Below are 24,277 nucleotides of genomic sequence, written 5' to 3'. Positions count from 1 at the left end.
GCTCACCCAGGGTGCACTACCCAGACTTGGGACATCGGTCCCAGCCGAGGCTCTAGTGACTTTTCAGGCACCAAATCCCGTCAGTGACTATGGACTAATTCAGGCCGGACGCTGTCCCAGAAGCGATGGGAGCGCGCGTTTCCCATGTGGAAGCACTCTTCTTGGTGTACCCGCGCCGCGTCAGCTTTCCTTGTCCCAGGGATGGCTCTGCTGGGTGCTGTCGGAAGGGGTCCAGGACCAGAGGGAATGGCTCGGGTTTGTGAGGCAGAAATAACAGATCACTCCTCTCCTTGGGGAGATTCAAGGAGGAAAGCGCGTGTGAGTGTTTGATGTGAGTAGAAAAGCTACTACGTGAGTCCCAGAGCCTCCAGCCCCGCAGTTCCTGAGCTGGGGGCTCCCCGCAGGAGCGCTGGACGGCCCCGGGGGCTGCTGGCGCGTGAGGCCCCAGGTGCTCCCGGAGGACCGGGTCGAGTTCCGGCGAAGGGGCCGGTGGGTGTGCGGAGGGTCCGGGGGGGCTCCCCACGCGCGCCCGGGGGTCGGGGCCCGCGGAGGAGCGGGCGCGCGGGGAGCGGAGGCAGGTGCGAGGCCGGGTGCCGCCCGCGAGGAGCCCCGGGGGCGGGTTGGCGCGGCGCGGCGCGGCGGGGCGGGGGCGGGGAGGAGGCGCGGGGCGGAGCGCGGGGCCCGGGACCCGCCGGCCGGCGCCGGCCCTGCACTCGGAGCCGCGGCCGCCACCGCCGCAGCCGACTCGGGCCCAAGTTCCCGGCCGCGGCGGAGAGGAGCGCGCAGCCGGCGGCCCGAGCCCCGCGCAGGGCCCGACCTCCTCCGCTCGGCCGCTGCCCGCGCCCCGCCTCCGCCCATCGGCTCGGACCGGGCGCCGCGCGGGAGCCCTCGGGGCAAGGAGCGCGGGCTCCGCGGGGGCGACCGGCCGACCCCCGGGGCCGGGCGGACACTCGGCGGGACCAGAGCGCAGCGCGGAGAGTCGGCGCCCCCGGCCGCCCCGGCCCCGCGGGCGCTAGAAGGGCCGGGCCGGGCGGAGAGCGAGCCGGAGCCCGCGGGCCTGACAAGCCGCGGACGCGCAGGTAAGCCTGGCGGCGGCCGGGAAAACGAAGCCCGCGCCCCGCCGCCCAACTTCCCCGCGCCCGCGGGCCGGTCGGGGAGACCGGATCGGGAGCGGGGAGGTGCGGTCCGGGAGGGGCCTCCCCTCCACCCCCCGCGCCCGGGGACCGCGAGCCTGGCCCGGGACGGGTCTGCGGGGCCGGGGCCCGGCGGCGCGGGGGGCGCGCAAGGGAAGGGGTCCCCGCCGCCGAACAAAGCTGGGGCCGCGGGCTCTCGCCGAGCCCGGGCCGCCCCCAGCCGGCAGGTAGCGAGGGTCCCCGCCCTCCCGGCGGGCGGGTGTCGCCGCTTTCGGTCCCCGGGCGGCGACCGCGGGGCCGCGGGGAGCCGCCCCCGGGCGCGCAGGCTCGGCCCCGGCCCGTCCGCGCGCCGCCAGCCCCCGAGCTTCCCGCGCGCTTTTCCCGGCTCGCTCGGGCCCAGCTGGGGTCCGCGGTGGGGTCTGCGCCCCGCGCCCGCCAGACTGTGGCGAGAGCTGCATCTGGATTCTTTTAACCCCCGCGAGCAGTGCTAGTTTGGTGCCTGGATTCCTGCCTAAGCCCGAGCAGGTCTCCGGCTGGTCTTCCTAGCTTTCTGTTTTCTTTAATTGCGCCTCCGCTCGCCCTGCCTCTTCCATCCCAGCCGGGAGAGGTGCGGGGTGGCCAGTCTCCACCTCCTCGTGGAGCCTGGGGGGATATTTGGCCACGCACTCTAGTTAGAGCCCCGGTTCCTAGATGTTCTCATCCTGCAAGTCTTCGTGAGAGACCATTCCACTTGCTTGGAGCGGGACTGCTTCTGTTTTACAGAGAGGGGAGCTGAGTGGTGACCCAGCTTTTCTGGGGAGCTTGCTCTCCACTTTCCCCCGGGCCTTCTTCACTGCTTTTGCCACCTGGCTGCTTGGCAACAGCTTTCAGTTGCTACCACCCTGGGCAGAGTTTCAGCCTGGTACCTGGAGGAGAAAGGCCAGGATCGTGTTACCAGTCTAGCGGCCAAGGAAGTGCCCACTTGCCAGAGCTGTGATGCCATGCCATCTGCATGGGTGCAGAAAACTCCAGTGGGGCAGAGTCACGCTCCTGGCCAAACACCAGCACCCAGGCAGGCACAGGGCTGGAAGCTTAGGGTGACCCCTCCTGAGGCGGGCCCTAAGGCAACATAGCGGCCGGGGAGCAGTGAGCACACCCTGGGAAAGCCGAGGACCCTTTCCTGGACCCCGGCCCTCCTGCTGCTGATTCAGATGTGCAGTTTACTTATCAAAGGCAAGGCTCCAATCTCAGGCGTGGGTGAGTGAGGCCTGGCCCCGAGCTTGTGCCCACACGCCCGCCAGGATCACACGCGCGTCCCCCGGCAGACCCGCCGACCTGTGGAACGTGGAAGGCTGAGTGGTGGTTTCCTCTGTTTCAAAATAGCATCTGTTCTCTCTTCACACAGAAGATCTGTGGTTATAAATAGCAGGAGGAAGGAGGTGCGTCTCCTGGGAAGGAAGGGCAGTGCTCCTCTGCACGCTTGCGGGAGGAGTGGTGTGGCTGGGCTTTTTGGGGGGAGGTCCAGTCTGGATCCCAAGGCCAGAGGCAGACTGGGGCCAGGTCTCCGCCCCAAAAGGCGCAGGTGTAGCAGGCGCAGGGAAGGAGGTTCGTGGAGCAAAGGACCTACCGAGGTGACATGTGGATAAGGACCGAAGGGCAGCCCCCCTTCCTTTCCCAAAGAAAACCAGCCCTCGGGCGTGGGACCCGCTGGGGTCTGCCTGCCGGGGAGCAGGAGCCAGCCCCGCTTTCCCAGGCCCCGACTTCTCGTGTGTTCCAGTATGAATGTGTGAGCAGGCGTCTGCCCAGTGTGCCTGAAAGCAGCCCTCTTCATGTCCTTCGGTCGTGCTAATGTCTCCAAGGGTGTCTCGTTGGCTTGAAACAACTGTTTTCTGAAAAAAAAGTTTTCTATGCCCAAAGCTTAAGCCAAATTGCTGGGAGCCATATGCTGTGAAAAGAAAAAATCTGGGATTGTTCTTCACCTGCGTATTTCACCCTGGTCTTGCTCTAGCGGCAGCTGGAAGATTTTTTGTTGGCTCTTCTTCAAGAAGGACAGGAGCCCAGCCGAGGCTGTTCTAATTTTCACTCCTGGGATGGTTCTGCGGGTCCTGGACGGCCACGGCTGGCATGTCTAGCAGGGGAGGAGGGCTTTACATGAAGTGGTAGTCCTCGCCGCCTCCGAAGTAAGCTCCAGTAAGCCCACAAAGCTTTCCTGTTCGCTGCTCTGGTCTGTGCTCCCAAGCTCCTTTCCAACCTGCCTGTCATTCATCCCCTTCATCTTCCGAACACGTCCTCGGACGCCACCCATGCTCCATCCCCACACCTGAACATGGGCCTCAGAGTTTTCAGTGGTTGGTTGGTTGGTGCTGTTTTTGTAGCCCCTTCAAGTCTCCCGAGTGAGGAGAGGACATGGGGGCTTCCCATCCTCACCCCAGGGGCATCCCTGGCTGGTTTCTATTAAGTGTCTTCAAACTGCTTCCAGCAGTCCAGAGAAATCCAGCAGAGGGGTTGGGAACGGACACTGGGATGAAGATGAAAGGCCCTATCATTTTTCGTCTGAAGCACCTTTCATGGTAAAAGTCACCTTCTCCCAGCTTAGCTGGGACGAAGTGAGAGAGCGGCATGGACTTATATACACTACCAAATGTAAAATAGATAGCTAGTGGGAAGCAGCCGCATGGCACAGGGAGATCAGCTCGGTGCTTTGTGACCACCTAGAGGGGTGGGATAGGGAGGGTGGGAGGGAGACGCAAGAGGGAGGGGATATGGGGGTATATGTATATGTATAGCTGATTCACTTTGTTATACAGCAGAAACTAACACACCATCGTGAAGCAATTATACTCCAATAAAGATGTTAAAAAAAAAAAGTCACCTTCTCCCCATCTCTGAGGGGCGACCGTCCACTCCCCCAGGCAGCGAGTTGGCAGAGCTGGGAAAGCGGACCTGCAGTTTGGTCCAGTCTGGCCAGCCTTGGCAGTGACAGCCCGTTCCTCCCAGTCCCCCAGTCGGCTCTGTTTACCTGGGTAAATTTAAGCCTCCACCCCCTCATCCCAGTTTGACCCACTGGCTCTTGGTCTCGCCCTCCTGGCCGCTGGGCAGCGTTTCCAGACTTCCTTGCCCCTGTGGTTGCAGCTGGGTCTTTCCCAGCTGTGCAGCCTGAGTTCTCCTCCACACTTTCTAAAGCTGGCGTCTCTCCTCCCGGCTTCTGCCCACGGGGCTTTCTTCCCAACTCTTTTTGGAAGCTGCTTGGTACTGGGGGAAGCTCTCCCCTGAGCCCTCCAAAGAGCAGGCACAGAAGTTTCAGGGAGGGAGCTCAAGCCTTGCCACCGAGACCCTCACGCTGACTGTAACTGTCGCCAGCCCAGCCCAGGGCCCCGGGGCCCCCTTGGGAGCAAGTGCAGGCCCTAAAGACACAGGGGTGTTTTCTCAGACACAGGGGTGATTCTTTTTGCACCCCAACCCTCCAAAGCCCAGGAGGACCCAGCCCGCCTGTATGTCCTGCTCTTGTGTGAGGTTTCGAGGGGAGGTGTACTGGGGGGAGGGGTGCATGGTAGCATCTCCTCTGGGGGGCTCAGCTGTCTCTCCCGTCATGTGGAGCGTGGGATTAGATTGCCCTGGAGGCCCTTCCAGTTCTAACAGTCTGTTGTTTCAAACAGCTCTAGCTGGTTCCGTTTTGGAAATCCCTCTGCTGTGGACCAGGCCTGGGGGTGGGGAGGCAGCCAATCGAAGGCGTCCGTTCCAACGGAGGGGCAGCGACGGAGGGGCAGCGGGGCTGCTTTCGCAGAGTTACTGTTTCACCCCCTGCAGGCCTGCAGGCAGGGCTTGTGGGCCAGCTGGAGGCTCAGGTTGTGCTCCCGGCTTTGGGCTCCGGCCCGGAGGGGCCCCTGTGGTTAGTCGGCCTCCCAAGGATGGCTCGAGGCCCTGTCTCCAGCTGCTGGTGACTTAGGGGCCAGGGCCTGAGCTCCTGGGGGGGCACCCAGGGTCCCTGAGCCCCAGAAATGCTAACCCCTCCAAGCTCACTCCTGTCTCACTAACTGACAAAGGGTCAGGGGTGGATTTCCCGAGGTCTTGGCTTCAGTTTGAGAAGTTCTTGGTTTACAAACTTTAGCCCCCGAAGGTCACATCCGAGTTATCTGGAATGTCCAGTAGATCTGCTCTGAGCCCTGCTGGGAGAGCCAAAGAAATGAGAACAAAGCTTTTCTGACACGGGCTCGGGGTGACCCTGTTCGCTGCCGAGTCTCACCCTGTCCTCCTTTTGGAGGGGACTTTGGGGGAGAAGCCTCAGAGCAGCCCTGGGCTCTGTTCCTGCTGGGCCCCCCCTTCCTCTTCCCAGCAGATACCCAGAGATGCTGGCGTTCCTGTCGCTGAGGGAGGTTGAAGGAAGTTGATTCCCTTTGTGGAATCGTCTCTAAGATTATATACCTCACCCATGCTCGTTGGGAAGTTTCTCCTGGGAAACTCTGAGTAATGAATTACTAAATACTTCATACAGCTCTTGTTTGGCGTACAAGACCTGCAATCAAAGTAATTAAACCTTTAAAGAGATTTTGTATTTAAGTGTAGGGCTAGAAATGTCCTGTCCCGCTGGGGGGCAGGAGCTGGCGGACGGGGCGAGGGTCCTGGGTGGCCCTGTGGCTTATGCCCCGCGTCCGCAGGCTGTGGGAAGCCAAGACGCTAGAGGCTGGGCCTCGGTGGCGCTGCGGCTGTGGCCCGGCCCTCAGAAGCCAGCCACGTAACCCGGCTTCTCTGTACCTCAGTTTCCTCACTTGTGAGTGGAAACAGTAACTGTCTGTTCCTCTCCTGTGGTTGCCGAGAGGCAGTTGGCGGTGAGGATCTGGGCGTGCAGGGCACTAGGCTGTGCAGGGCTGGGCGTCGCTGGCTGCGAGCTGTGAGGGAGGCGCCTGGAACCCGCCCCGCCCCTGTGAGCAGAGCTGCCCGTGTCGGCGTGTGCCCGCCAGTCCTGGAAGGGAATGACTCTCGTGGGCGTCAGCCGCATCCCATCCGGCATGACGTCCGTGGGATGGAGGGTCCCGGTTTGTGGAGCGGCCACCGACGGGAGGGGATAGGTGTTCAGCGTTGGCTGTTACGAAGGGAAGGAAAAGTGGACGCTCTCAGGATGCTGATGGGGCCTGTGGGGTTGGGGGTCGAGCGGGGCCCCGTCTCACACGAGTCTGTCCTTTTAACTAAGCAGATGCCGGGAGAGTCCCTGTGTTTGGAAACCACTCAAGATCTTGACATGTTGTCTTTTCTTGTGCTTAAAAGGGTAACCTCTGCAAAATCAAATCTGAAGTTCGCTTTAAATACACAGAGGGAGATCCCCCGAGGGCGTCTTCCTTTTCCCCAGGCCAGGTCAGTCCACCCTTGAGACCAGCCGCAGAGCACCTGTGAAGGGCCTCGCCCTCAGGTACGCCCAGGAGCCGGCAGGGCCAAACAGCGGCGGGCTGGAGGGGAGGGTGGTGGTGGTAGCCAGCGGTGGGGAGGTCAGGCCTCACCTAGGGCGTTGGGTCAAGTCCTTTAACTTGTCAAAGCCCAGAGGCTGCCGTCCCCAGCCCTGCCCCAACCTAGTCTCCAGCTGCTCCGAGAGTCCCACCTCTCAGAGTGTCAGGTTCGGGGCCATCACACATGGGCTTTCCTGCAGATTTTGTGTATCTTTCCGGATACAGTAAGTCCCCTACATACGCACCTTCAAGTTGCAAACTGTCAAAGATGCGGACGTGTGTTCGCATGTCCAGTCACGTAAGTTAGTTCACGTGTCTGGAGTTCGTCGTCACGTGCGTGCATCCCCTACAAGTGGTTGTGCTTTTGTGTACTTTACTGTACAGTACTGTATAGAGTACAGTGGTACAGTGTCTTTATTTCAAGCCCAGAACCTGTGCCATCAGTGTCAGGCGTGAGTGAAGTTGCAGCTTGCCCTCCGTCTCCTATTGCTGACGGTCCTTCAGCTCTACCGTCTCCCACCTCCTCTCCCTCCTCCAGTCGGTAACTCTTCCTGCCTGTTCACTCGGTGCCAGCCCCTGTGTGCCAGCTGTTGCACCGTACTGCTGTAATTTTCAAGGTACTGTACTGTAAGATTTAAAATGTTTTCTTTACTTTCTGTTTGTTTTTTATGTATTATTTGTGTGAGAAGTATTATAAACCTATCACAGTACAGCACTATATAGCCGATTGTGTTCGTTGGGTACCTAGGCTAACTCTGTTGGACTTACGAACAAATCGGACTTAGGAACGTGTTCTTGGAACGAAACTCGTTCGTATGTAGGGGACTTACTGGACTAACAGGGAGTTTGCACGCTTCCCAGAAAACACCCTCCTTAGCTCCGCTGCAGTTAAACATAACCCAGACCGCACACCGTGGTCTGCCAAGCTCCCTGTGGCCAGTCCCACCCTCCCGTCCACGTGGCGCACGTGATGCTGAGGGCGGTCCTTTCTGTGCTGGATGGACCGCTACCCTCAGGCCCCAGCGGCAGAATTGCCCCCACCAACACACACACTCTCTATTCCTGGCTCTTTGCTCTAGAGCACCCATCACTGTCGCGAACTCTCTTTCTTGTTAGTTCTTGTTAAACGTCTGCCACCCTGTGTCTGTCCTGCTCTCCACTGCGTCCTCGGGGCTGAAACAGTGCTCATGGTGCCTGAGCTTAAAGGTGCTCCCAAAATAGCTGTGATTGTTGATCTTAGGGCAGTGAGCTTTGTAATTGTATAGCATGTTCTTTGCCAGAAAAAGGCCTATTTTGCCTAAAAAGAATGGCATCCTTAATGATTTTTCTGTGGATTGAATTATTCATATAACAAATATTGGTCCAGGCAAGTCCCAGGCGCTGGGGATATAAGATACAGTCCCTGAACCTCAGCAGCTTTTGTTCTAGGAACTCCTTCTACGTACAAACAGCAAGTGTGCAGAATTCCAAAACCTCTTGAGTCTTTTATTCTCCCGTACCCTGTGCTTAAGCCCCATCTGTGACCATGCACACACATTGCGGGTGGTTTGGGGATGCAGCGGACAGTGGAAACACAGAAGAACAGGAAGCCACAGGGGCGGTCCAGGCCAGCAGAAGATCCGAGAGAGGACGCGCTGACCTGACCTCTGCTCAGGCTGGGTGCTCGGCTGCTCCCAGGGGGACCTGGAACATTCCTCCCTGTGCCATTGCTAGCAGGACATTTTCCACCCATGTGTGACCAGATGGAGAGGTGGGGAAGGAACTGGGTTCGGAGTTCCATGAGTGCATTGCAGGCACACAGCCATCTACCTCGCTAGGCTGTCATTCCAGACGACTGGCACCATCTAGAAGTTACTAGCACGCACGTCTTTGGTCCCAGGTTGCCCAGCCAGTGTCCAGTAAAGCCCCACTGAACATAATTTGAGAAGACCTGATAAGAAGGGTCTCTGTTTGCCTCGGGCGGCTGCACCATCGCCCCATCCTTGATTCTCGGTCTTGGCTTGGCCCCCAGATGCCTCACTCTCCCAGGCTCCCTCCTCCCTCACTGGCTGAGGCTTTCTGGGTTTTCCTCCTCTCCCCAGACCTCTTCTCTTCTCTTCTCTACACACTGCGATGGCTGTAAGTACTGTCCGCCCTCTTGCTAATCTCACACCGTCATCTGCTGCTGGCCCCTCTCCCTTGACCTTCAGACTGGTATCTCGATTGTTCAAGCAGCACCTTCTCTAGAAGGTCTGAGGGGCATCCCAGCCTGACCTTCTGACCTTTCCCCTTAGACCTGCTCTTCACACTGCCTGCTCCATCTCCCCCTCCAAGTCGCTCGCGCCGTAAGCCCTGGACCCTTCTTGGTTTCTCTCCTTCTCTCACGGCCCACATCCAGTCCAGCAGTGGATCTTGACATGTCTAATTTCCCAGAAGATCCCCAGATCCCCGGCCTCTCCTCACCCCCTCCACCCCCTCCTCCTGGCTCAGTCCACCACCAGCAGCCTCCCAACTGGTCTCCCTGCTGCAGCCGCAGCCGTCCTGCTCAGACAGGTCAGATCGTGTCACTGTTTTGCTCCGAGTGCTCTGCTGGCCTCCCAGCTCATGCAGGAAAAAGGCATCCCTTTTCAGTGTGTACCACACAGACATGTGCAAGCACGTAAGCATTTTCAGACACGTGTGTGCTTCTTATGTGCTTGTCCCCCTTCTGGAAGGTGATGCCTTGAGGGCAGGGGCTGCTCCTGTCCTCACCCTCGGTGCCTGTCGGGCCTGGCCGTAGCACGTGCCCAGGAATGTAGAGGAAAGGCGTGGGGAGAGGTGTGTACTGGTCCCGGTGAGTAGCTGTGTCTCTGCAGAGTAGGCCCCGTGGTTCCTCTGCCTTTGGGCTCATGAGCTGCCTGCTGAGTGGAACATGGGTGCCACTTTCCTCTCCTTATGGTCCCCAAACCATGTTTCTAAACCTTGACCCTGTTGATCATTTTGGACCCAATGATTCTGTGTAGTGGGGGCTGTTCCGCCCATTGTGGGGTGTTCAGCAGCACCCCTGACCCCTACCCACTAGATGCCGGCAGTACCTGCCCTCCGGTGTGGTGACAACCAAAAATGTCTCCAGACGTTGCCCATTATCCCCTGGGGGCAACACTGCCCCTGGTTGAGAACCACTGTTCTAAGGTGTGTCTATTCCTTTCTTGAGAATCTTTCCTTATTTCCGTTTCCCTTAAATCCTTTGGAATTATTACCCACTTTGCATCCTGTTTGGGGGCTCTTGCCCGGGTGTGAGCCCTTATGGGAGGGATGTGGATTACGGCCCCAGCTCTCCCACCAGCGGTTGGTCCCTGGTCCACTCCCCAGGGACATCGCTCACCTGCTCCTGGACGGTCACCCTGCTGCCCTGGGTCCGTCCCCTGCTCAGCATTCTTGAGTGACTCCTCGTGACCCTACTGAATTGATAGAATATCTTGACTGGTGTTCGGTAGCCTTCAGTCCGCAACCTACCGACCTTCCCAGGCTTCTCTCCTCTGCTTCTCTGTGTTGCAGCCAAACCGGAGTCCTGCTCCCCGATGTCTGCTCGAGCCAGGCACCCTCCCCCTCCCCTCTTCCTGTGGGAACCCCCCTGTTCTTCAAGGTGCACCTCAGATGCCAGCCCCCTGCCCGCCCCTGTCAGAAATGACCTCTCTGGCTGGGAGCTGGCTTGCAGGGCCGCTGCAGTTCAGAGGTCATCCGTGTGGCCCTTCTCACACTTTGTCGTACATCGTGATCATTTGTGTTCACGTCTCATCCTCCCTACCAGGCACGTGGCTGGTTACGCCGTGTTGTCAGCAGATCTTAGGGGAGGCCCTACGTGCAGCTGGGGCTGTGCAGGGAACCACCTCAGGGGGGTGACCGGCAGGTCCCCTGAGAGTGGGGCGTTCTGCAGCAGAAGGGTTGTTGTCTGCTGTGCAGTTGTTTAGACAGCGTAAGCCTTCCAGGCTTCAGGTTAGCACGGCTGTGATTTTCAGGCTTGTAAAGGGCTTTGCCCTCCCTGCTTTCTGTCCCCCGTGTAGTGGAAATCGCATGGCCTTTGGGGGCAAGTGGATGGACGTGGGTTTGAATCCCCACTCAGCCATTCGCACCTGATGGACCTCGCCCTGGTTGCTGAGCTTTTCTGAGCTCCTGGTTCTTCATCTTTTAAACAGGGTAATAGCGGCCAGCTCACACGTTTATCCTGAGGATCCACTGGGATGGTTTGTGTGAATTAGGGCAATTCCTGGCCGTGGTGAGTGTCAGCCCCCTTCCTTAACTCTCTGCTGAACAAATTGAAGGAGCCAAGGAGCCGTCACTCAGATGCTCAGTGCCTGCTCAGAGTTTGGTCCAGAAGAACTGAGTGTTTGTAACTTGGCTGGTTTTGACAGTGAGGAGACAAAGGAAATCTGAAAGTTCACCTCTATGACAGCTGCTCTCACAAGGAGCTGTTGTGGGCTCACGGCTCCAGGCTCTTGGAATTTTCCTTGAAGGACCCAACCTGAGTGGGTCCCAGGAGTAGTCCCAGCACTCAGCATCGTGACTACGCAGTAGTATTGATAAACTAATGAGCTAGTGACGCCTCAGAAGGTTATCACCCCAGTTGGAGAAAGCTGGTCATGGATTACCATATTTCATCCATACTAAGACACATTGTAAAAATTTATTTTATTGCTGTATAGTTGATTTACAAAGTCGTGTTAATTTCTGCTGTACAGCAAAGTGACTCAGTTATACATATGGGTATATATATATATATATATATATATATATATATATATATATTCTTTTTCATATTCTTTTCCGTTATGGTTTATCACAGGATATTGAATATAGCTCCCTGTGCTCTACAGTAGGACCTTGTTGTTTATCCATTCTATATATAATAGTTTGCATCTTCTAATCCCAAACTCAAAATCCATCCCTTCCCCACCCCCTCCCCCTTGGCAACCACAAGTCTGTTCTCTATGCTAAGACGCATTTTAACATATCTGAGATCAGGGTGCATCTTAAGGGATTCATTTGAAATTTAACATAAAGCTAGCTTAATAATCTTTTAAAATTTATTTTATTGAAGTATAGTTGATTTACAATGTTGTGTTAATTACTGCTGTACAGTAAAGTGATTCAGATATATATATATACACACACATTCTTGGGACTTCCCTGGTGGCGCAGTGGTTGAGAATCCGCCTGCCAATGCAGGGGAAAACGGGTTCGAGCCCTGGTCTGGGAAGATCCCACATGCCGCGGAGCAACTAAGCCCGTGCGCCACAACTACTGAGCCTGCGCTTTAGAGCCTGTGAGGCACAACTACTGAGCCCGCATGCCACAACTACTGAAGCCTGTGTGCCTAGAGCCCGTGCTCCACAACAAGAGAAGCCACCACAATGAGAAGCCCGTGCACCGCAACGAAGAGTAGCCCCTGCTCACCGCAACTAGAGAAAGCCTGCGCACAGCAACAAAGACCCAACGCAGCCAAAAAATAAATAAAATAAAATAATTTTTAAAAAGTAAGAAAAAAATTAAGAAAATAAAAATATTCTTTTCCATTTGGGTTTATCTTAGGATATTGAATAGTTCTCTGCACTATCCAGTAGGACCTTGTTGTAAGATTCATCTTAAAATCAATGTGTTTAATTGGGAGTACTTTTCTCTCTTAGTGGGATGGAATAATGGTGCATTTTAAGATAAATGGAATCTTAGATTTGGTGACATAAGTCAATGTCATTGATCACTGTTTACGAAGATGACCTGTTGTCATTTCCTGGTGCCTGCCTTGGTGTTCCCTAGGAAATGTGCTTCTGTTGTTTGCCAAATAGAGTATTCAGAGTGTCACCTCCATGCTGACCATCTATTGACTAAGAGTTAGAACTGAGGTGGGAAATTCTAGGCAAAGACCAGATGTCCCACAGACCTTGGACCCAGATGCTTGAGGACGGTCGGCCCCCTGTGGTCACCTGTGAATCAGAAGTCCAGGGTCACTGCCCCTGTGTTCCCAGGGACCTTGGACAAGCCTCCCTGTCCTCATTTGTAATTTGTTTGTTGGGGTTCACAATGTACCCCCCCAATGCCTACCTCACCAAGCTGTAGAATTAAGTGAGAAGAAGTGTGTGAAAGTGGCGTATAACCGCGGGGAGGCACCGTTCATCCCTGCAGGATGGGCAGAGTGGATAGGTGACCCAGAGACTTTCTAAATCCACTGACGAGACACAGCCCCTGGTGACTCAACAGTGATTCCTACGTGGCACCTGTCCTCTCATTTCTCTATTTCTAGGAGAGAGTCTTTGAAAACTTTGTGGAAGCTTGTCTGGTGAGGCAAAATCCTATCCCAAAGGGTCAAAAGGGAGTTACATCCTATAACTAGAGTGCCGGGCTTTTTGTTTTTTCCATTTTATATTTTCCTGTTTCACTGCCTTGGCATTGGAAAGTATGTCAGAAAAAATATCATCAACATGAACACAAATGTGTTTATTATGAAAGAGGAAGTCTAATCTCTATGTGCAGTGCTTAAAAAATCAACTTCTGCAGCTCAGTAGGAGCCCTGTCCCGGCCCCGAAACTCACCAGCAGTGAGAATTCCCTGGCGGTCCAGTGGTTAGGACTCGGCGCTTTCACTGCTGAGGGTTCGGGTTCGATTCCCTGGTCGGAAAACTAAGATGCCACAAGCCATGCAGCCAAAAAAAAAAAAAACAAAAACAAAACAACACAAAATCACCAGCAGTGTGACCACACACAGAGGTGCTCTTGAACAGCCACCCAAAGCCTCTTGCCCTCTGTTTCCTCATCTGTTAGAGGCCGTTGAGAGGATTAAAGGAAACGCATGGAAAGCACTTAGCAGGGCCTTGCCCATAGAAAGCCGTGCCCAGCAGGTGTTCACGCTAATTATGCTTCTAAACAACCTCGCAAGCCACTCCTGCACAAAAGCCAGTGACTAGCTCTGCCTACATCATCCGAGGCTGGGTTATGTCTGGAGAGAAGGGGTCACCTTGGTGTTATTTTCACATTTAGGCGTGGCATTAATAAACTACACAAAACCTGTCAATTCCACAGTAATCTGACCTCAGCGACTTTGCATTTTCAGATACAGTTTGTTATACTGTAACTAAATCAGGAGAATCCTGGTCTCGACTTTGCCAGACAGTTTTGAACTGTTTTCTTTCGAGTGAGATTGTTGAGGTGCACTGCTAATCGTCCTTAAGGAAGAGCCTTAAGTGACATCTAGCTTTTACGGGTGCAACCTGGGAGGCCTGCTTCTGAAGAAATGTGCTGAGCTTCCTTCCACACGCTGTTTGCATATGGAGGCTGGGGGAAATCTTGGCGGCCTCAAAACTCATAAGCTTCGTGCATTCTGCCCTCAGTTTCTTCACGTGCTGCCCTGTATTGCCGCAGCTGAATGGGGGAGGGGGTGTGTGTGCAGCTTTTTCTTTTCCTTTTTTCTTTTTATTTATTTATTTATTGGCCAAACCACGCAGCATGCAGGATCTTAGTTGCCCGACCAGGGATCAAACCCATGCCCTCTGCAGTGGAAGCTTGGAGTCTTAACCACTGGACCACCAGGGATTTCCCTTACTTTTTCTTTTTGATCAACTTTATTGAAGTATAATTTGCATACAATATAGTTCATCCATTGTTAAGTGTACAGTTCAATAAATTTGGACAAACCCATGCAACTGCCTCCCGAATCAAGATATTTCCATTCCCCTGGAAAGTCCCCTGGTCCCCTTACAGTCTCTCCATGCCAACACCCACTGCAACTCAGGCAACCACTGATCTGATTGATGTCGTTCTAGATTAGTCTTGCCTGTTCTAGAATTTCACATAAGCAGAATTATACCAGAATTCTCAGGGTTTTTGTTTCAGCTCTTTGCTGTCTGGCTTCTTTTGCTCAGCATAGTATCTGTGAGATTTTTCCATGTTGTTGAGGTATTAGTAGTTCATTCCTTTTAATTGCTGTGTATATACCATTGAATTCACTTTGGATGGACAGTTAGGTTATTCTAGATTTTGGTTAATATGATAGTCTCTGTCTTTTAATTGTCCTGTTTAGTCTATTTACATTTAGTACCATCTTTCAACTTTCTGTTTTGAAATTATTTGAGCTTTTTTACAGAAATGTTGCAAAAAATAGTTTCGTTTCCCCTAATGTTAACATTTTTCCATAACCATAGCACAGGTACCAACAACAGGAAATTAACATTGCTACAGTATTATTAAGTATTTCACAGATCTTCTTCCAATTTCACCAGCTTTTCCCTAATGTCTTTTTCTGGCCCCCAGTCCAATACAGTCCTGAGTCTCTCATTAAATTTAGTTGTCATGTCACGTCAGTCTCCTCCAGTCAGTGACACTGCCTGGTGTTTCTGTTGTCTTCCTTGACCTTGACACTTGGGTGTGTACACGTGCAGACTGTCCCTCCCTCAGTTTGGGTTGCCTGGTGTTTCCTCACGAGCAGGTCTGGTTGTGCATTTTGGGCAGGAATACTACAGAAGGGACGCTCTGTCCCCTCAGTGCATCTTCTCTGGGGCACATGATGTCGGCATTCCTACCACTGAGGATGTTAACTTTGGATCATTTAATGCAATTTTTGTTATGGTTTGGTTAAAGTCTGCCACGTTGATATTTGTTTTCCATTCATCCCCTCCCTGCTTTTTTTTGCAAGGGGCGTGTGTGTTGCTCTAGCATCCTTAAATAATCAGGTCTATTTAGAGTACCTCTTCACAGAGCATACTTTGCACGTATGATAAACCTACAACAGCATAATTCTACTTACCTGCTCCTAACCCTTCGTATATTGTCATATCTTTTACTTTTACATATGTTATAAACCCCTCCTTATGGAATTCAAACTTCTGCTTTACAAAGTCAGTTGTCCTTTAAGTAAATTATTTGAAGAAAGAAAAGAGTCTTTTATACTTACATGCTTATTTACCATTTTAGGTACTCTTCTAAGTACTCTTTAGGTACTTAGGTACTCTTTAGTACAGATCTGTCAGCAGCCCAGACTTTAACTTGGCAGGGCTCAAACTCTAACTCCGTCTTTCCTGTAGATCTTGTTAGGGCTTGGTTTGAGATTTTATTAGACTGTGTTTAGAAGAGGTCTTACTCAAGGGCAAGGTCCTTACTCCTAAGGCGTATCTCAGCTGGACTCCAGGGGTGTTAACTACTACTTACTTTTTAAAGATATTGAGATATAATTCATATACCATACAATTCACTCATTTTAAGTGTATAATTCAGTGGTCTTTAGTATGTTCACCGTGTTGAGCAACCCTCATCACAATCAATTTTAGAACATTTTCATCCCCCAGAAGAAATCCCACACCCATTAGCAGTCACTTCATTTTCCCCCAACTCCCCTACCAGCCCTAGGCAAACACTGATCCACTTTCTATCACTATAGATTTGCCTATTCTGGACTTTTCATAAAAATGGGATCATGCAATATGTGGTGTTTTGTACTAGCTTCTTTCACTTAACATAATGTTTTCAAGGTTAATCCATGTTGTAGTACTTCATTTCTTTTGTGGCCTATGGATAGGCCACCTTTTATTTATTCTTTCATCAGTTGATGGATATTAAGGTTGTTTCTACTTTTTGGCTATTATGAATAACGTCGCTTTCAACATTTGTGCATGAGTTTTTGTGTGGAAATAAGTTTTCGTTTCTTTGGGGCAGATACCAAGGAGTGAAATTTAGAATTTGGGTCATTTGGTAACTCTATGTTTAACCCTTTGAGGAGGTGGCAGACTGTTTTTCAAAGTGGCTGTATCATTGTAAAATGCCACCAGCAGTGTATGAGGGTTCTGATTTCTCCACATCTTGTCAATAATTGTTATTATCTGTCTTTTTATTATAGCCATCCTAATAGGTAAGGCCATGGGCTGAATTATTTCCCCCAGAATTGCCATGTTGCAGTCCTACCTCCCAGTGTGGTGATATTAGGATGTGGGGCCTTTCGGAGTCAGCTGGGGTTAGATGAGGTCATGAGGGTGGGGCTGTCATGATGAGGATTAGTGCCCTGATAAGAGCAAGAGACACCAGAGCTTGCTTCTCCTCCCTCTGCCATGTGAGGACACAGTGGGAAAGCGGCCATCTGCAAACTAGGAGGAGAGCCTTCAGAACTCAGCTGTGTTTCCACGTTGATCTTGGACTTCCAGCCTCCAGAACTGTGAGAAAATATGTTTCTGTTGTTTAAGCCCCCAGTCTATGGTATTTGGTTATGACAGACTTAAGACGGGTATGAAGTATTTCACTGTGGTTTTGATCTGCATTTCCCTGATGTCTAGTGATGTTGAGCATCTTTTCATGCTTATTGGCTACTTGTATATCTTTTTTGGAGAAATGTCTATTCAGATCCTTTGCCCATTTAAAAAATTAGATTTTTTGTCTTTTAATTATTGAGTTGTGTTATTAGTACATGGTAGCTTATCAAATATATGATTTGCAAATCCTTTCTCCTGTTTTGTGGGTTCCTTACTTTTTGGGTGCATTGTGTCACTGAAAAAGAAATATGTTGAGTAGTTAATACAGGTCTCTGAGACATCCTGCATTAGTTATCGATAGAGAAAGTAACCTGAGCATCTTTAGAAGATCCAGTCCAGCCATGACAGATTGACAAAATAGAAATCTTCATATTATTTGGAGTACTTAATGTTGTTTTCTTAGATAATAAGTAGGAAATCCTGTAATTGTCACTACCTGGTATCCTGAGGGTTGCAGGATCTCAGAAGCCTGGGGACTTTCCTTTGGGGCAGATGGCTTTTGCACCAAAGCCCCATTGACAGTTGGCTTGTGGAAGGGGAACGCTGGCCAAGTGAGGCACCTGCCATTGGAGCTCGGGGGTCTTAGGGATGTTCAAACTCCACAGTCACCTGAGCTTCACGCCCTTTGTGTCTTGCACAATTTTAGAAGTTTAGAGGTGAATGAAAGCCCTCTGAAAATAAAAGTAGACTTTTTGGAAAGGCAACATGTATCATTATGTATTGTGACAACTCTTCTCTCCCTTCTCCCAAAATACTACCGGGTTTATGCCTTTTATATAAATGTGAATTGAAATTCATGGAGTTGTGTGTTCATGATGCCTCTTAAGATAATTGGAGCTGATTAGAGATAACATGAAATTCTAATTGGATATTAAATATCCTGAGAAGTGTTTGTCGTATTTTAGTGGCATGACCGTCACTGGGGGTCAGGCAGCTCTCCATGCCAGGCAGTTCTTTCCATCCACTGGCAGCCCTGTCGTTCATGGGAATCACTTGCTGAGAGCAGGTGGGAATAGGTTGATGCTTCGTATTCTAGGACAATCGATCCACTCTGCCGCATGCCCCTCTTTATGGGGGTGAGAAGGCTTTGAGGATTAGAGGTGAGGGGGACAGTCCTGACTCGGAGGCTCTGGGTTGGAGACCAGGCTGTCCGACCTCAGGCCAGCACCTGCCTTCGTGACCGCTGTGTGCCCTGCCACTTGCCGAGGGGGTGACATGTGAGGACACTCGTGACCACAGAGGCCCAGGTCACAGCAGGCACTGCCAGGCTGCTTTCGTTTTGCCACCTTGTTGCCCTGACTGCCCCATCGGGAGGGGCAGGGGGAGACCCAGGGCCTGGGAGAAGGGGTGTGGGGACTGCTCACCCTGGGGCTCAGTGGTGGCTCCCAGATTGTTTCCGTTCAGTCCTGTTTACTGAGCTTTCTGTCAGCACGTGGCTCCCAGTGGATGGGTCCTGAGGTCTCAGGAGCTCTCTGGCCCCCGCTTCTCCACGTGCTGTCATTTCAGAGCCACAGGGGCCTGTGGGCACATCTTGTGTCACATCCACCAATCCGCCCAGGCTTTCTCCCGGGGACAGTTTCTACCAGCGCCATGGTAACCATACATCCCGCGCTCAGGCTCAGGATGTGGGGAGGGCACGTGAGGAGAAGTGCCGAGTGAAACGAATTCACAGACCCATGAGGGTCTCCACTTGGTGACTCTCGGCCACCTCTGTCCGGGCTCTGCAACCAACCGTGCTTTCTTCCCTTCATTTCCTTTCTTCCCTTCATCTTTTTCTCATCATCCTCTTCAACGTGGCAAGTGCAGAGTTAGCTACTCAAAATGCCAAAGATGCTGTAACCGGAGGAGTTCTTTGGAAGAGATTATTTAATTCAAGAACTATTTATTTTATTTTGTGGCAAGATGCTGTGCTAGATTCTGCTGAAGCAGACACGGCTAAGACAGTCCTTGCCTCAAAGGAGAAACAAAAAAACCGAAAGACACATATTTACAAGGCAGAAGCATTTACTAGCTCTGATGCCTTGGGAAAGGCATTGAACTTCTCTGACCTTCAACTTCTTCATCTCTGAAGGGGGTTGAGAGCTCACCTTGAGGGGTTATTGTGAGGTTGTTTAAGAATGAGATGAAAATAGTTTTCTCTCAAATTATGTGTTTCATCTTCTCAAATGGCTCTAAGTTGTTGGAACATAAACGCTTATTGCATTGTTTGGACTTAACTACTCACTCAATGGAATGATCAGCTATTTCTTGAGGCCCAGGGGCTCCGCGAGAAAATTACTGAGATTCTAAGCTTGACATGAACCAAGCGTTCTTGGACTCCTTCGGTTTTATGCTGTGCTTCTTTGTGGCAAAGAGAGAAAAACAGTGCCAATTGCCTATGATACAGGGTCTTTCAGACAGTCCCATGAAACAGTGAATTTACAACAACCCTCCTGCTTTGCAGTGTTTGTAAGAACTTTGTGTTTCAATGCTGAATCCTGGTGTCATCTTTTTGAAGACATTTTAAATTGCAGTTAAACTCAGTGTGTGTGGTACCAACAGTGGACATTGCTCAGCTGAAGTGACAACAGTATGAACAACTGTGACCAGCTTCTCTCGTTCAGCGGCAATGACAGTTCTGTCACTGAAATGTGTTTGGCTGACAGCATTGAAATTTGCATTTGATTTCAGAGTTGTTAAACTGTGATAGAACGTTCTGGAGTGTCGACTTTGATGCATGGTGGCTTCCTAGGACTTTGTGCTTTGTGAAGGACTGTGAAGGCCCAGGCACTACTCTCCATCCACGGAGTGGGTGCAGGGGGGAGGAGGGGGAGCAGGGAGGAGCAGGAAGGAGGAGGGAGAGCAGGGAGGAGGGGGGAGGAGGAGGGGGAGCAGGGAGGAGGAGGAGGGAGAGCAGGGAGGAGGAGGGAGGAGGAGGGGAGCAGGGAGGAGGAGGGAGGAGGAGGGGGAGCAGGGAGGAGGAGGGGAGCAGGGAGGAGCAGGGAGGAGGAGGGAGAGCAGGGAGGAGGAGGGAGGAGGAGGGGGAGCAGGGAGGAGGAAGGAGGAGGAGGGAGGAGGAGGGAGAGCAGAGAGGAGGAGGGGGAGCAGGGAGGAGCAGGAAGGAGGAGGGGGAGCAGGGAGGAGGAGGGAAGAGGAGGGAGAGCAGGGAGGAGGAGGAAGGAGGAGGGGGAGCAGGGAGGAGCAGGGAGGAGGAGAGAGAGCAGAGAGGAGGAGGGGGAGCAGGGAGGAGGAGAGAGAGCAGAGAGGAGGAGGGGGAGCAGGGAGGAGGAGAGAGAGCAGAGAGGAGGAGGGGGAGCAGGGAGGAGGGGGGAGGAGGGAGGAGGAGGGGGAGCAGAGAGGAGGAGGGGGAGCAGGGAGGAGGAGGGAGAGCAGGGAGGAGGAGGGGGAGCAGGGAGGAGGAGGGAGAGCAGGGGGGAGGAGGGAGGAGGAGGGGGAGCAGGGAGGAGGAGGAGGGAGAGCAGGGAGGAGGAGGGAGGAGGAGGGGGAGCAGGGAGGAGGAGGGAGGAGGAGGGCGAGCAGGGAGGAGGAGAGAGAGCAGAGAGGAGGAGGGGGAGCAGGGAGGAGGAGAGAGAGCAGAGAGGAGGAGAGAGAGCAGAGAGGAGGAGGGGGAGCAGGGAGGAGGAGGGAGAGCAGGGAGGAGGAGGGTGGAGGATGGGGAGCAGGGAGGAGGAGGGAGGAGGAGGGGGAGCAGGGAGGAGGAGGGGGAGCAGGGAGGAGGAGGGAAGAGGAGGGGGAGCAGGGAGGAGGAGGGGGAACAGGGAGGAGGGAGGAGCAGGACGGAGGAGGGAGGAGGAGGGAGAGCAGGGAGGAGGATGGAGGAGGAGGGGGAGCAGGAAGGAGCAGGGAGGAGGAGGGGGAGGAGGGAGGAGAAGGGAGGATGAGGGGGAGCAGGGAGGAGGAGGGGGAACAGGGAGGAGGGAGGAGCAGGGAGGAGCAGGACGGAGGAGAGAGGCGGAGGGAGGAGCAGGGAGGAGGAGGGAGGAGGAGGAGGAGGAGCAGGGAGGAGGACACAGGACGAGGGAGGACGAGGGGGAGCAGGGAGGAGGAGGGAGGAGGAGGGGAGCAAGGAGGAGGAGGGAGGAGGAAGGAGGAGCAGAGAGGAGGAGGGAGGAGGAGGGAGGAGCAGAGAGGAGGAGGGAAGAGCAGAGAGGAGGAGGGAGAGCAGGGAGGAGGAGGAGGGAGAGCAGGGAGGAGGAGGGAGGAGGAGGGGGAGCAGGGAGGAGGAGGGAGGAGGAGGGAGAGCAGAGAGGAGGAGGGGGAGCAGTGAGGAGCAGGAAGGAGGAGGGGGAGCAGGGAGGAGGAGGGAGGAGGAGGGAAGAGGAGGGAGAGCAGGGAGGAGGAGGAAGGAGGAGGGGGAGCAGGGAGGAGCAGGGAGGAGGAGAGAGAGCAGAGAGGAGGAGGGGGAGCAGGGAGGAGGAGAGAGAGCAGAGAGGAGGAGGGGGAGCAGGGAGGAGGAGAGAGAGCAGAGAGGAGGAGGGGGAGCAGGGAGGAGGGGGGAGGAGGGAGGAGGAGGGGGAGCAGAGAGGAGGAGGGGGAGCAGGGAGGAGGAGGGAGAGCAGGGGGGAGGAGGGAGGAGGAGGGGGAGCAGGGAGGAGGAGGAGGGAGAGCAGGGAGGAGGAGGGAGGAGGAGGGGGAGCAGGGAGGAAGAGGGAGGAGGAGGGCGAGCAGGGAGGAGGAGAGAGAGCAGAGAGGAGGAGGGGGAGCAGGGAGGAGGAGAGAGAGCAGAGAGGAGGAGAGAGAGCAGAGAGGAGGAGGGGGAGCAGGGAGGAGGAGGGAGAGCAGGGAGGAGGAGGGAGGAGGAGGGAGGAGGAGGGAGAGCAGAGAGGAGGAGGGGGAGCAGGGAGGAGGAGGGGGAGCAGGGAGGAGGAGGGAAGAGGAGGGGGAGCAGGGAGGAGGAGGGGGAACAGGGAGGAGGGAGGAGCAGGACGGAGGAGGGAGGAGGAGGGAGAGCAGGGAGGAGGATGGAGGAGGAGGGGGAGCAGGAAGGAGCAGGGAGGAGGAGGGGGAGGAGGGAGGAGAAGGGAGGATGAGGGGGAGCAGGGAGGAGGAGGGGGAACAGGGAGGAGGGAGGAGCAGGGAGGAGCAGGACGGAGGAGAGAGGCGGAGGGAGGAGCAGGGAGGAGGAGGGAGGAGGAGGAGGAGCAGGGAGGAGGACACAGGACGAGGGAGGACGAGGGGGAGCAGGGAGGAGGAGGGAGGAGGAGGGGAGCAAGGAGGAGGAGGGAGGAGGAAGGAGGAGCAGAGAGGAGGAGGGAGGAGGAGGGAGGAGCAGAGAGGAGGAGGCAGGAGGAGGAGGGAGGAGGAGGGGGAACAGGGAGGAGGAGGGAGGAGGAGGGAGGAGGAAGGAGGAGCAGAGAGGAGGAGGGAAGAGCAGAGAGGAGGAGGGAGGAGGAGGGGGAGCAGGGAGGAGGAGGGAGGAGCAGAGAGGGGGAGGAGGGGTACAGGGAGGAGGGGGTGCAGGGAAGCCTTGCTGGCTGGGAGGCTCCTTGCCCATATGGCCCCCAGCTGCCGGGTGGCTCTCTGGCCGGTCTCTCACGCAGATGTTCACTCAGCGCCCAGGCCAGGCTCTGGCCGGCTCTCAAACATCCAAATAACGGAAACCATCTCAGAGGAGGTTGTGTTTTCAGCCAGCAGCTCTGGCTGTGGTTGGCAGTGGCTTTAACTGTCCACATGGTTACTGGAGTGGCAGGAGGCGTGGATGGCCAAAGGAGAATTGAATTCTGACTCTGGCTCCCCTTCCTCCAGACTGTGAGATGCTGCGAAAGTCACCCCCGCCTTCCTTCTGGATCACACTTGCCATTTGTAACTGGGAGGGTGGTAAATTCCGTACAAGGGGTTGAACTTCAGAAAATGGAACAGAGGGCAAGCTCCAGCTAAAAGTGCTGTGGCAGAGTGTTAGTTGTGGTTCTCTCTAGCTGATAGAGGGTCTTTTTGTTTGTTTTAAGTGAAGTATAGTTGATTTACAAAGTTGCGTTAGTTTCTAGGTGACAGTTTTAAGTGCTATCTCTTCCCCTTTCTTATTCTTATTTTCTAACATTTCTGGAAGCGAACATGTAATAAAGTAAAAGCCTAAAGTTACTTTTAACCATGCAAATGCTAATTGATTGTGATAAAAGCTGCAAAGTATGTAGCGTGTCCTGGGATAGCAGCTTAGACCTGGTCTCTTTACTTGAGTAAGGTCAATTACACCTTCTCTGTGTATTAAAAGGAAGCTTCAAATGCCAGTTGTTAGACCAATGTTGATCGTTACTGTCGGTGGTGACACGCAGTTTAAAGGAAAGGACAGCTTCCCTGGTCGGGGTGGGACTTGGCCTCTTTCTGCGTGGGCCCTGGAACAGTTTCCCCTCTGTGGCAGCAGGGCGGAGGGAGCCTCCGTTCTCCCCGGTGGTGGAACTCTGTGTCAACATCATCGGCTGCCTAACTGTGCAGGGTAAGAACTTGTCACACATGACTCACAGGCACAAAGGCCTCCATGTGGCTTTTGATCCATGGGGCACTGCTAGCTCTCAAATTGGGCGAGAGAAAGTGGAATACTTTCCTTTCAGCATAGAATCTGGAAGCATAACAACTTAGCAATTCACTGAGCTGAAAGGCTTTGTGTTCAGATAGCGGCTCCTGGAAAAAGAGCTTCAATTTGTTCAGTTACCTGATAGGTTCACCAACATTATTGTGGGTTTTTTTAGTTGTGGTAAAATGTACATACCGTAAAATTTACCTGTTTCTGAGTGTTCTGAGTGTTCAGTTTCTGAGTGTTCAGTTCTGAGTGTTCTGAGTAACTGTCTCTGAGTGTTCAGTTCTGTGACTTTGAGGACAGTCCCATTGCTGTGCAAGCGTCACCACCATCCATCTCCAGAACGTGTTCATCTTCCCAAACTGAGACTCAGTCCCCGTTAGCTCGGTCCCCATCCCTTCCCCCAGCCCACGGTAACCACCGTCCTACTTGCCGTCTCTCTGAATTTGCCAATTCTCGGCACCTCAGATAAGTGGCTCATCGTGTTTGTCCTTTTGTGCCTGGCTTGTTTCATTCAGCACAAGATCCTCCAGGTTCATGCATAAGTCCATATACTGTTTACCCAGTCAGTCATCAACGGAACGTTATTGTTTTTTAAAGTTTCTCTAGTTAAGGTCTTTAACATTTTTTTTAAAACTACCTGACAGTGTGCCTGTCTGAAGTGCCTGGACGATTTGATTCATCTCTGTGCCTCTAGGGCAGGTGCCAACTGTTCAGTAACGGGTCGAATGAATGAATAAACCGGCTGGTGCTTTGATTTGAATATTTGCCCAGGAGTCAGAACCCAGCTCTTCACCTGAACCTGATTTTCTGGGTAAAACTGAGCTACAAATCTGTACTTCCTGAACATTCTTACCTGTGACATGAGGGAGGTAATCTTTGCTACTCAATTATTTGCCTGATCCTACGCTCTTTGAGCTTTTCAGGTTAAGGTTGCTGTTGAAACACTCAGGATTAGCAGTAACACTTTTCC

General features: G+C 53.6%; 1 protein-coding gene across 1 annotated transcript in view; it reads left to right on the top strand.

Moving 5' to 3' along the window:
- The first annotated feature begins 929 nt into the window (after positions 1-929).
- The window catches only part of WNT5B (Wnt family member 5B), a 93,474-nt gene continuing 70,126 nt past the window's right edge, over positions 930-24,277 (top strand). Inside the window, exon 1 of the mRNA XM_068560593.1 lies at positions 930-1,079. The gene's annotated coding sequence lies outside the window, so the exon portion shown is untranslated. The remainder of the gene's footprint in view (positions 1,080-24,277) is intronic.

The sequence above is a fragment of the Eschrichtius robustus genome, chromosome 13 (assembly GCF_028021215.1).
Source record: "Eschrichtius robustus isolate mEscRob2 chromosome 13, mEscRob2.pri, whole genome shotgun sequence".
Classification (NCBI taxonomy): domain Eukaryota; kingdom Metazoa; phylum Chordata; class Mammalia; order Artiodactyla; family Eschrichtiidae; genus Eschrichtius; species Eschrichtius robustus.
The sequence above is the reverse complement of the archived record's forward strand: the minus strand, read 5'-3'. Positions and strand labels throughout refer to the sequence as shown.